This window comes from Macaca fascicularis, chromosome 4, assembly GCF_037993035.2.
Source record: "Macaca fascicularis isolate 582-1 chromosome 4, T2T-MFA8v1.1".
Classification (NCBI taxonomy): Eukaryota; Metazoa; Chordata; class Mammalia; order Primates; family Cercopithecidae; genus Macaca; species Macaca fascicularis.
In genome coordinates this window covers 111,403,494-111,416,023 of record NC_088378.1, presented here as the reverse complement: position 1 = coordinate 111,416,023, position 12,530 = coordinate 111,403,494, and the positions used below count along the sequence as shown (strand labels likewise).

The 12,530-nt window shown below is 41.3% G+C and overlaps 1 pseudogene; it reads right to left on the bottom strand.

Moving 5' to 3' along the window:
• Positions 1 to 1,783: 1,783 nt before the first annotated feature.
• LOC102134811 (ubiquitin-conjugating enzyme E2 E3 pseudogene) lies at positions 1,784 to 3,039 on the bottom strand (annotated as a pseudogene).
• Positions 3,040 to 12,530: the final 9,491 nt, after the last annotated feature.

Below are 12,530 nucleotides of genomic sequence, written 5' to 3'. Positions count from 1 at the left end.
CAGAAGCTCTTTTCTTACTGTTTTCTGCATTAATCTTCTAGAACTGCCATGACAAAATGCCACAGACTGGGTGGCATGTCAGCAGGGTTGGTTTATTCTAACGGCTTTCCCATGGCTTATAGATGGCCATCTTCTCCCTGTGCCTTCACATGGTCTTCCTTCTGTATCTCTGTCCAAATTTTCTCTTCCTTTTTTTTTTTTGTAAGATGGGGGCTCACTCTGTCATCTACTCTGAGAATCTTTAAAGAGGTATCTCCAGTAGTCACATTCTGAGGTACTAGGGGTCAGCACTAATGAATTTGAGGGAGTACATTTCATCCCATAACATACAATCAACTAGGTTTCCGAGTTAAAAAAATAAAACATACAAAATTAGCCAGTCATGCGGGCGAGCACCTGTAGTCCTAGCTACTCAGGAGGCTGAGGTGGGAGGATCGCTTGAGCCCAGGAGTTAGGGGTTACAGTGAGCTCTGATGGCACCACTGCACTCCAGCCTAGGCAACAGAGTAAGACTTTGTCTCAAAACAAAACAGAAAACTGATTCATGCACCACCGACCCATCCTAAAACAAATGAGCATCAAAAATCCGAGCAGACTCAATGGCTCACGCCTGTAATCCCAGCACTTTGGGAGGCCAAGGAGCGCAGATCACCTGAGGTCAGGAGTTCAAGACCAGCCTGGCTAACATAGCAAAACCCATCAAAACCCTGTCTCTACTAAAAATAAAAAAATAATTTAAAAATAGCCGAGTGTGGTGCCACACGCCTGTAGTCCCAGCTACTCAGGAGACTGAGGCAGGAGAGTCACTTGAACCTGGGAAGTGGAGGTTGCAGTGAGCCAAAATAGCGCCACGACACTCCAGCTTAAGCAACAGAGCTAGACTCCATCTCAAAAAAAAAAAAAAAAAGAAAAAAGAAATCCCAGAAGACTACCCAGATGTAAAGACCAATTGACAGCGTTTAAGTAAAGATGTAGCAGACAAAAAATCTAGAGAGCTTTACAAGAGTGCTTTGTCTTTTGCCAGTGGACAGGTTCAATCTAGTTTCAGACTGGCACTGCAGTCCCGCATTCTAGACCAAGGTACATATTAAAAGATGATTTACTACGCAAGAGAATATACCCAAAGTATTATACTGGCTCTGACGTGAATAACTTCTGGACCAGTTGTGTCAGTAATACCTACTATTATTGTGAGGAATCAAAGTAGCAAGGTCCTTAGTAAGGAAGCCCTAAATTTGTTTCAGTATGTTAGAACCAAAGTGCTAAGTTAATGTGTCAGAGGCGGACACCCTGTATTTTTCCCCAGTGAAAGCTGCAAGTTTTGAAAGAAAGATTTAGGTTTACTCTATGCATTTTATCCACTTTGTCTTGTTACTTAAAGACACTACTCGTTTTTTGTAATTGTGTTTTCTTTTTTTAATTTTTAAGTTCAGGGGTACATGCAGGTTTGTTACATAGGTAAACTTGTGTCATGGGGGGTTGTACAGATTATTTCATCACCCAGGTATTAAGGCTAGTACCCTTTAGTTATTTTTCCTGATCCTCTCCCTCCTCCCACCCTCCGCTCTCCAGTAGGCCCCAGTGTGTGTTGTTCCCCTCTATGTGTTCATGTCTTCTCATTATTTAGCTTCCATTTACAAGTGAGAACATGTGGTATTTGGTTTTCTGTTCCTGCATTAGTTTGCTAAGGATAATGGCCTCTGGCTCCATCCATGTCCCTGCAAAGGTCATGATCTCATTCTTTTATATGGCTGCATAGTGTTCCGTGGTGATATGTACCACATTTTCTTTCTTTCTTTTATTTTTTTTTTCCTTCAGGAGCATGTTTATTGTGTTTGAGATGATACATCAGGTGCTCTCTGAGCTACAAAGGGTAAAAGGAAATCCTGTCATTACAAACTGACAAAGGTAAAAGGTAAAACATTTTTCACGATAGCATGAACCACCTACTCAGAAATAGATCTGTGTTTAATACAAGTGACATAATTCCTAGTCATCTACAGCTACTTTTATAACTTCATACAGATAATGAATTAGGCTAAAATGCACTATAATATATGGTAGACTTCAGGACCAGTAAGTATCCTTAGTAAATCACAAAATACATTTTGATATCCCAAAGAAGCAAGACTTGCAAGTAGGCGTTTTAAACATAACTAATCTACAGCTACAAAGTCCTACTCTTGATAGCATTTACCTTTTTGGGGAGTCTCCAAGGCTCCAAAGGATAGAAGCAGAGTAGAATCAGTATAACATATACACAGAAGTCTGTATTTTGAAGGCTATAAAGATTTGCAGCACAGTAAGAAGCCTTCAGCTCCTTCACACTGCATACAAACGATGTGAATTTTGTTGCGTATCTCTTGGTCCACTGTCTGGCTAGCCTGTCGTGTTCTGCTCGGTGGTTAAATACTGAGTGGCTATGCTTCCAACCAGAGGATCCGCAGGGTTGCAGTCTGTCAAAAGGGAACAAACAGACAGCAAAACCTTTGAAATAGTCAAAGCGGGACGCCAGTTGTCTTTAAGGATGTCCAGACAGATGACTCCTTGACTGTTGATGTTGCAGTGATAGATTCCGGTGCAGAAAGTAACCTTTGGTAGCTTAAATGGATAATCTGTTGAAAATGTGATATCCAGAAAAAACACACCACCTTCATAGACAGAACCCAGCGGACCAAGTATAGTTCATCTCCATTCATAAATGTTAGCTCCTTTAGGCCCAGCACTGCAGTTAGGAGGAGGATCAAGGGTTATTTCAGCTAGCTCTTCTGAATTCTTTTAGCACTAGTGGATAACTTAGCAGTGGTTTTGCTGGAGAGTTTGGTGTTTTTCTTCTGCTGGGAGGCAGAAGGTTTTCTTTCCTCTTGTTCTTCAGGCTCTAGAGAGGCTGGGTCTCGCTGGTCCGCATCTGAACTGCCACTGCTGGTGCTGGGGCTCTCATCATCGGACCTTTGCCTATCACTGGACATCTTGGTGAAGTTATCTGTTGGAAAACTCGGCCGCCCGCCCGACCCGCTCATGCGCCGCTATGGTGTGGAGGAGGGAGAGAGATAAAAACCCTTCCTTAAGGAAATGGAGGCAGCCGTGCGGGGGAGGGGGCGGAAGGAGAAGGAGGGAAAAAAAGAAGCCGAGAAGGCTCTGGCCTGGGAGTGTGGAACTTTGAAAGTCCCACATTTTCTTTATCCAGTCTGTCTTCAATGGGCATTTAAATTGGTTTCATGTCTTTGCTATTGTGAATAGTGCTGCAATGAATATATGTGTACATGTGTCTTTGTAATACAGCGATTTATATTCCTTTGAGCATATAGTCATGGTCAAAACCATTTGATTGCTGGGTCAAATGGTGTTTCTGGTTCTAGATTCTTGAGGAATAGCCTCACTGTCTTCCACAATAGTTGAACTAATTTACACTCCCACCAGCAGTGTATAAGCATTCCTTTTTCTCCATGACCTCTCAGCATCTGTTATTTTCAGAATGTGAACAGATCAAAATTGTGTTTCTTTTTCTTTTTTTGAGATGGAGTCTCACTCTGTCACCCAGGCTGGAGTGCAATGGCACGATCTCGGCTCACTGCAACCTCTGGCTCCCCGGTTCAAGTGATTCTCCTGCCTCAGCCTCCCAGTAACTGGGACTACGGGCACGCACCACCACGCCCAGCTATTTTTTGTATTTTTAGTAGATATGGGGTTTCACCATGTTGGCCCAGCTGCTCTCAAACTCCTGACCTCAGGTGATCCGCCTGTTTCAGCCTCCCAAAGTGCTGGGATTACAGGTGTGAGCCACCACACCCAGCCGAACATTGTTTATAGAAGTTGATCAGGATCTCCTAATCAAAATAGTAACTTTGGTGATGGATGAGTGAGGGGGAAATGCTCCTTAAGATAGCAGGAAGGCAATTATTGACAAAACTAATAAATTTGTACCGAAGACATTTATGAGTTTTAAAGTACTCATACACACATTAACCTAAATATCATTAATACTTTTACTAATATCTCTCACATGACTATGGACTCTCCTACAAAGTAGAAAGCATAGGTAAGAATGGGAATTTGCCTTTCAGGTAAGGAACTCGTGATCAACATTTTTTTGGAGGTGAACATCCTACCTGTCAAGCAGCCAAACAGATCCTGAACAGCAGTCACACAACAGCTGCTAGGTCAGTTTGCCAAACTTCCACAGATTCAGTTAGTAGGGAGACAATGAGCCCAGATGGATTTGTTCAGTTTATTACATATATTATACATGGCACAGTCAACAGCACGAGCTTCATGTGCACATTGATTCCCCCAGCCCCCAAGTCCCAGGGCAAAGATGCAGGGGTAGTCCCAGGCAGATGCTGCACACACAGTGGGTTTGTGTAACAGCTAACCCAGTCTTTCAAAGGAGCTGCAGTAATATCCACTCATCCACCTCTGTAGCAAGAGACATTGCCTTTATTTTCTTCTTTTTTTTTTTGAGACAGAGTCTCACTCCATTGCCGCGGCTGCAGTGCAGTGGCGTGATTATGGCTCACGGCAGCCTCGACCTCCCCAGGCTCTGGTGATCCTCCCACCTCAGTTATTGTATGTTTATTTTATTATTGTTATTGTTATTATTATTACTATTTGAGACAGAGCCTTGCTCTGTTACCCAGGCTGGAGTGCAGTAGTGCAATCTCAGCTCACTACAACTTCCACCTCCTGGGTTCCAGCGATTCTCCTGCCTCAGCCTCGTGAGTAGCTGGGACTACAGGCATGAGCCACCACACCTGGCTAATTTTTGTATTTTTAGTAGAGATGGGATTTCACCACGTTGGCCAGGCTGGTCTCAAACTCCTGACTTCAAGTGATCCACCTGTCTCGGCTTCCCAAAGTGCTGGGATTACAGGTGTGAGCCACTGTGCCTGGCCTGTTTTTGTATTTTTAATAGAGATGGGGTTTCACCATATTTCCCAGACTGGTCTCGAACTCTTGGGCTCAAGAGGTCCACCCACCTTGGCCTCCTAAAGTGCTGGGATTACAGGCGTGAGCCACCACACCCAGCCTGTCTTTGTTATCTTGATCAGGAAACAAATCTGCCTTCTGACACATAAAGAGATATTATCTTTACCACCTGGACTATCTCCAAGGAGGGAGGGAAACTAGCTTTATTAACCTGGAGTGTAAGTCACTCTGCTCCCTGCCCTACAGCAAACTTTGCAAATATTCTTTAACAAAGTTGTCAATGCTTTTTGCTTGGAAGACATCCAAAAATGCCAAAATTATCTTTCAACACGACTCTTTAATATTTTTTGCTTGATAACTCAAAAGCTAACCTGAATGTTAAGAGAACTCAAACTTGTCTTCTTGCGTGGGCTTCAGAAGACAGAAAACTGAACACAGACTTCAGAGTTTTTCAGTGGTGTAAATCCTCAAAATCCTGCATGGAGCCTCACAAGAAATAAAACAAGGCTGAGCATGGTGGCTCATGCCTGTAATCCCAACACTTTGGGAGGCCGAGGTGGGTAGATCACCTGAGGCCAGGAGTTTGAGACCAGCCTGGCAAACATGGTGAAACCCCGTCTCTACTAAAAATACAAAATTTAGCCTGGCATGGTAGTGGGCACCTGTAATCCCAGCTACTGGCTGAGGCAGGAGAGTTGCTTGAACCCAAGAGGTGGAGGTTGCAGTCAGCTGAGATCACACCTCTGCACTCCAACCTGGGAAACAGAGCAAGACTCCGTCTCAAAACAAAAAAAAAAAAAAGAAAAATCTACTAGCTTTGAAGGCATTGAATTTTATAAACTCTAAATACTTTCATAATCCTAAAATTGTGTGATCAGCTAACCAATAATGCACATCAGGGAAGCTTTTCCATATTAATAATATCCAACTGCTTTTCTGACAAGATAAACTCACAGTCACAAATATCCCAAGCAGAGACTAATTTCTCCTTGGTCTGGAAGCTTGATCTTCAGAAGATACACCTTTTATCAAAAAATGATAATACCTACTACTGTGTTAAGTGCTCTAGATATATTATGTCATTTAGCTTAATCCTCATAACTACTTTATTAGTTAAGTACTATTCTTTTGCAAGTGAGAAAAGAGAAGGTCAGGCTGCTAGGTAATTTGCCCAGCATGCCACAGGTAGTAAGAGGCAGAGCTCAGGTTGATTGATCCCCATTCCTGGACTCCTCACAACTCTGCTCCATACCTTGATGAGGAGGAAGCCATGGTCATCACCTTTTCCTGCCTTCCTTTCAGCTTTTTTCATGAAGGGAAATTCATCTCTTCATTTTCTTTGACCAATAAGCCCCCTACAGCTTTCTTTTCCCAATAATTGTCTGGAAAAATATGAGAATATCTGGAATTAGAGGTGTGAGTTTTCATTTTATTACTCAAAAACAGTGTCTTCTGCAATTAAAAAAAGCAACTGATAGCCAGGTGTGGTGGCAGGTGCATGTAATCCCAGCTACTTGGGAGGCTGAGGCACAAGAATAGCTTAAACTCAGGAGTCAGAGGTTGCAGTGAGCCGAGATCACGCCACTGCACTCCAGCCTGGGCAACAAAGCAAGACTCCATCTCAGAGAAATATAAAATAAAGTTTACCAGAAAAAGAAAAACAAAAAAAGCAAGTGAATTGGTAGAATAAATTCCAAGAGTATTAGTATTAAATCTTAAGAAAATTTTGAACATACCAAATAATGTTTATCTTAAATCGATCACAGAATCTTTTCGGAAAGTCACTTGAAAATGAATTCTGTCCTCCAATTTTAAACTGGCAATCCATAACAAATAAATATAGCAGATACCAAAGTAGGTAAAATAATACTGAATTTTTGCTAAGGATCATGAAAAAAATTGATATACTACTGAGCAAAAATGCTTAATTTTGTATTCTTTTTAAAATATAACCATTTTAGATACGGGAAATGGGCCATAAAAATCATAGAACACTTTAACTAAGCTAAATGAGTATTTTTGCTGTACAAAATTCATGTAATTTATCCAACAAATACATAATGCAAAAGAGGTAAGAGTAGTATTTATCATACAATTTAAATTTCTGCTGGAAGTAATCTAAATAGCCTGGAATAAGATTTCCTTTTAATTCAAAAGCTACTTAAGTCTGTATTTTATTTTATTTATTTATTTATTTATTTATTCTTTGGACACAAGGTCTCACTCTGTTACCTAGGCTGGAGTGCAGTGGTGTGATCTCAGCTCACCACAACCTTCACCTCCCAGGCTCAAGCAATTCTCATGCCTCAACCTCCCAAGTAGCTGAGATTACAGGTGTGCACCACAACTACCCAGCTAATTTTTGTATTTTTAGTAGAGATGGGTTTTTATATTGTTGGCCAGGCTGGTCTCAAACTCCTGACCTCAAATGATCTACCCACCTCAGCCTCCCAAAGTGCTTAGGATGGCAGCCGTGAGCTGCCACACCTGGCTTGGATTTTATTTATTTATTTATTATTTTGAGATAGAGTCTCGCTCTGTCACCCAGGCTGGAGTGCAATGGCACAATCTTGGCCCACTGCAGCTTCCACCTCCTGGGTTCAAGTGATTCTCCTGGCTCTGCCTCCCGAGGAGTAACTGGGATTACAGACGCTTGCCTCCATGCCCAATTAATTTATGTATTTTTAGTAGACACAGGGTTTTACCATGTTAGCCAGACTGGTCTCAAACTCCCAACCTCAGGTGATTCACCTGCCTCAGCCCTCCAAAGTGCTGATTACAGGTGTGAGCTACTGCACCTGGTGCCTGTATTTTATTTTTAAAATATAGAAATAATTGAGAAAATGCTATCTATTTTAAATAAAATGGCATTTCATTGAATTTATTACATAGGAAAAGAAAATACTCAAACACATGTGCAAAAGATTCAATTATAAACTAAACTATTTGGTTTGAAGTCTTTACACTGGCGCCAGAAGAGTACACTGCCTTTGTCCGTCTTCCAGTTATATGACAATTTTGTATCTCTTCCTGACTGTTTTCAGGTCATATGTGTAAGGTTGAGAATAGATGGGTAACAGCAGAAACATTAAGAGGATTAGTTTCTAAATAAGAATGTATGATACCTACCTCCATAAGTGAGTGGATCCTCTCTTGGACAGACTGCCAACAGATGACGCCAACCTTATGATGACCAATCAAGCAAAAAACGTAAGGAAAGAAATTTCTTCCCTCCAGTCATTGAGCCTAAACTTAACCTTACCCTAACCAGAATTAGGAATTTTGCTACATGACATGGAGTGCATTAGCCAGAGTTGTCCAAAGAAACAGATCCAAAAGGTATCTATTTTATTTTATTTTTATTTATTATTATTATTATTATTATTATTATTATTGAGACAGAGTCTCATTCTCTTTCCCAGGCTGGAGTGCAGTGGTGCAATTTCAGCTCACTGCAACCTCTGTCTCCCAGGCTCTAGCGATTCTCCTGCTGCCTCAGCCTCCCAAGTAGCTGGGATTACAGGCATGTGCCACCACACCTGGCTACCAAAAGGGTATCTATAGATGCACAGAAAGAGATTCACCAGGAGGGATTGGCTGACATGCTTACAGAGGCTGAGAAGTCTCATGATCTATCTGCAAGCTGGATGCACAGGAAAGCTGGTGCTTAAGTCCCATGCCAAGCCCAAAGCCCTGGGACCAACGGGAGCCAATGGTGTAAGTCCCAGCTCAAGTATGAAAAAGTGCGGATATCCAAGGGCAGGAAAAGACAGACACCCCACTCAAAAAGAGGCAATGAATTCATCCTTCCTCAACCCTTTTTTTTTTTTCTATTAGGGCTCCCAACAGGTTGATGCCTGCCCACAGTGGTGAGGGTGGATCTTTTTTACTCAGTCTACTGATTCCAATGTTAATCTCTTCTGAAACTACCCTCATGGACACATTCAGAAATAATATTTTACCAACTATCTGGCCCTTTCCCAGGGCAGAGTTAACCGGCACCTTTCTCTTCTCTCTGGTGAACATGCTGATGGGGTGGCCCTGACTGAAAGCTGAGAGGTCACCAGGACCCCAGATCTTCCAGAACTTTAACCTGGAGTGTAAGTCAGTCTGCTCCCTGCCCTACAGCAATGTTTTTTGCTTGGAAGACATCAAAAATGCCAAAATTGGCATTTATCACTACTTCGGGGCTGGGCACTTAGGAGGTCAGCCATCCAGTTCTAGCAATTCCTACCTAACCTGGGAGACCCTAGGTCTTTTCCTCAAAACACACCAAAGCCAAATTCTAAAGGAGATCCAAAGGTGATCAGTAAAATCCTTCAAAATCCTCCCAAACCCTCCATGGAAAAACAAACTAGAGAACTGTTTCTCTTTTTCAATCAAATTTAGGCCAGTTATAATGAAATATGAATAGGCAGAAGACACAGAAGAAGATTAAAGAGTCTTTTAAAATATAAAAAATAATCAATAACTTCCTGGGTATGGTACAGGGATGTCTTTCTAATTGCAATAGATGGGTTTCTGGTAAATTGCTTATAAACTGAATTTCTGCAAGTGCCATGTGCTAGTGTGGACTCACAGTATACATTCATATATGTGGCCGGGCGTGGTGGCTCACGCCTGTAATTCCCAGCACTCTGGGAGGCCAAGGCGGGTGGATCGCCTGAGGTCAGAAGTTCAAGACCAGCCTGGCCATGGTGAAACCCCGTCTCTACTAAAAATACAAAAAATTAGCCAGGTGTGGTGATGCGGGCCTGTAATCCCAGCTACTCAGGAGGCTGAGGCAGGAGAATCACTTGAACCCAGGAGGCGGAGGTTGCAGTGAGCCAAGATCACACCATTGAGCTCCAGCCTGGGCAACAAGAGCGACCATCTCAAAAAAAAAAAAAAAAAAAAAAATCACTTATGTTTTACTGTCATTCTAGTTCTACTTCAAATTTGTATCCAATGATATGAGCATCATTTTCACAATTTTTTCCTTCTTCATTCTACTTTACGTTCTTTCTCCTAACCAAGTATGTTCAAACTTCCTAAAACATCTATTTTGTAAATGCAGGCATGTGCATAACTTCCTTAAATCAGGACACACCTATCTATGCACTGAGTGGAAAGAGGCTAGTAAGTTCAAAGTGATCTCAATAAATGTGTTGCCAGCCATCCTGTCCTTCCTGCAGCTGTTATATGAGCTTATACTACCTTTAATTTATTAGTCTAGGACAAGTTAATTGCATAGTTTCCACAAAATAGGACATGTTTTTCATAGTAACTATATGCTAATTCCTTTGAAAACATCCTTAATTATACAGTGACTTTGCAACACTTGTGCGCCTAACTGTTGTTACATGTTTAAAGCTATGAGTGAGTTAAACATCAAGGCAGAGTTCTGACTGGGTTCATGCATAAAAGGACACTTTTCTATCTTAACTCTGTTTCCTAAGACCTTACCTCTTTGTTAAGGCTAGTGGATGTGCACACAGCCCTGCTGAGGTAGAAGGGATTGCAGCAGCAGCCTTGACATTTAAGGCAACCACACAAAGACAGCAAACCTTTTCCAGGCACAGAACAGCATGTACTCAAGGAAGACAATATCAATCGTTGCCCAGTAAATACACATCTATATAAAGTTCAGTAAACACACAGGTGTAGGTGTAATGGCTTAACTTTTACGTCTAAATCCAACTTTAAAATCACACTTCAGGCTGAGTACTTTTGAGAAATGATTGCATTTTTAAAGATATTCGAAGTTATATGGCTTACAGGATTCTGTCTCATAAAGCTGAGAAAGAAATGTCATTTTTGCCTGGAGTGCTGATTTAGCTCTGAACTTCACATTTTACAGACTATTCTGCTTTGGGTTATGTTTATAGACGTGAACACCATTGGTACTCTTTATTAACATTTCTCCAATGTCTTATTGCTCCCTCTTTCCTCTCCCCAAACCTCTTCCTCAACCCTTCCAGGTCTGAGAAGACAAAACTATTTTGTCATCACAATATTTTTTCCTGAATGTCTGCTTTGGTTAACTGCTTCAATAGGAAGGACTCTATCTGTTAGGAGAATGAGGTCACAAAGACCCCGTGTGGTTTTAAAACAAAATGAAAAGTGCTTTCATTGTAAAACTACAAGGAAGTAAAGGAAATGCAAACATGTAAAAAGCAATGAATTTGCAGAGCACAGATTTCTTAACAAAATTTAATGAAATGTAATCAGCCGTCTGACTCAGCTTATAGGTAACAAAAATCCATTTTCTTTCCCTTTTCCCAAACTCTTCAGGTCAGATGGAAGAAATATTCCTTAGATTTCAACTCCAACAGTTTGAGGTTGACATCTCAGCAGGACTGTCCAGATGTTCAGTTTAAAAATTTGGTTTCTAGAATTTCATTCACGTGTGGAAACTTTTAGGCTATCCTAGGAAACACTGAGTTATTGTGTCCACGGGATCTTGGGTCTCTCTTGTTGACCAGAGCAAAACCTGTGTGGAGAGGAGATATTCCTCCCTTGACCTTCCCAGTACCATGACTATCGGCTCCTCAGCCATCTCTTCCTGGCCTGTTTATGTAAAGCCAAATCATGAGCCTATTTGTCTGACACTTCTAAGCCTCACGAATGATCACTCTCTGATTCAGGTATCAGTTCTTTGATGATTCATCCTCAAGCATCCCCTGGGAATGACTTCTGAAGCTTTATAAATTGTGACTTTATAAAACCAAAATTGCTTTTCAAAAGTCGATTTAATTTTCAACAATCAAGGAGGTGAATCATTGTATCTCAGGTGCCCTTGGAACAGAAAGAAAGAAGAAATCATTTATCTTTCTTTCTTTTTTTTTTTTTTTTTTTTGAGACGGACTCTTTGTCACCCAGGCTGGAGTGCAGTGGCTCAGTCTTGGCTCACTGTAACCTCTGCCTCCCAGGTTCAAGTGATTCTCCTGCCTCAGCCTCCCAAGGAGCTGGAATTACAGGCATGTGCCACCGTGTCCAGCTAAGTTTTGTATTTTTAGTAGAGACGAGGTTTCACCATGTTGGCCAAGCTGGTCTCGAATTCCTGACCTCAGGTGATCCGCCCGTCTCAACCTCCTACAGTGCTGGGATTACAGGCATGAACCACCACTCCTGGCCAGAAGAAGTAATTTCTATGGCTCTTTGGATCCCCATATTTACCACAAAGCAGCAGCCTATAGCAGCTTATCATTATAAGTATTATGTGTTCACTCTTAATATAAGATATATAAGCAGAATATATACATATTACATGTTATATGTAATATGTATATACACACATATGCAATAGAGGAGTAAGAGTGTCAAAGAAATAAAGAGAAATAATGAAACGTGAAGAATATGTGTCTCTGTAACTTTGTGGCTCAAATTTCTGATTTTAATTTAATTTCTGAATTTAATTTTAATTACAGATTCGTATTTCAAGGTCTTTGAGAATTGGCATTGTACCAATTACTGAAAGGCACATTATCTAATTTCTAAAGAAGAATAGCATTTGAAAATTTTTAAAGCACTCCGTTCTACTTCTTTTCATTCTTTTAGACACAAGGACTTGCTCTGTTGCCCAGGCTGGATTCAAACTCCTGGGCTCTCACACAATCCTCCCC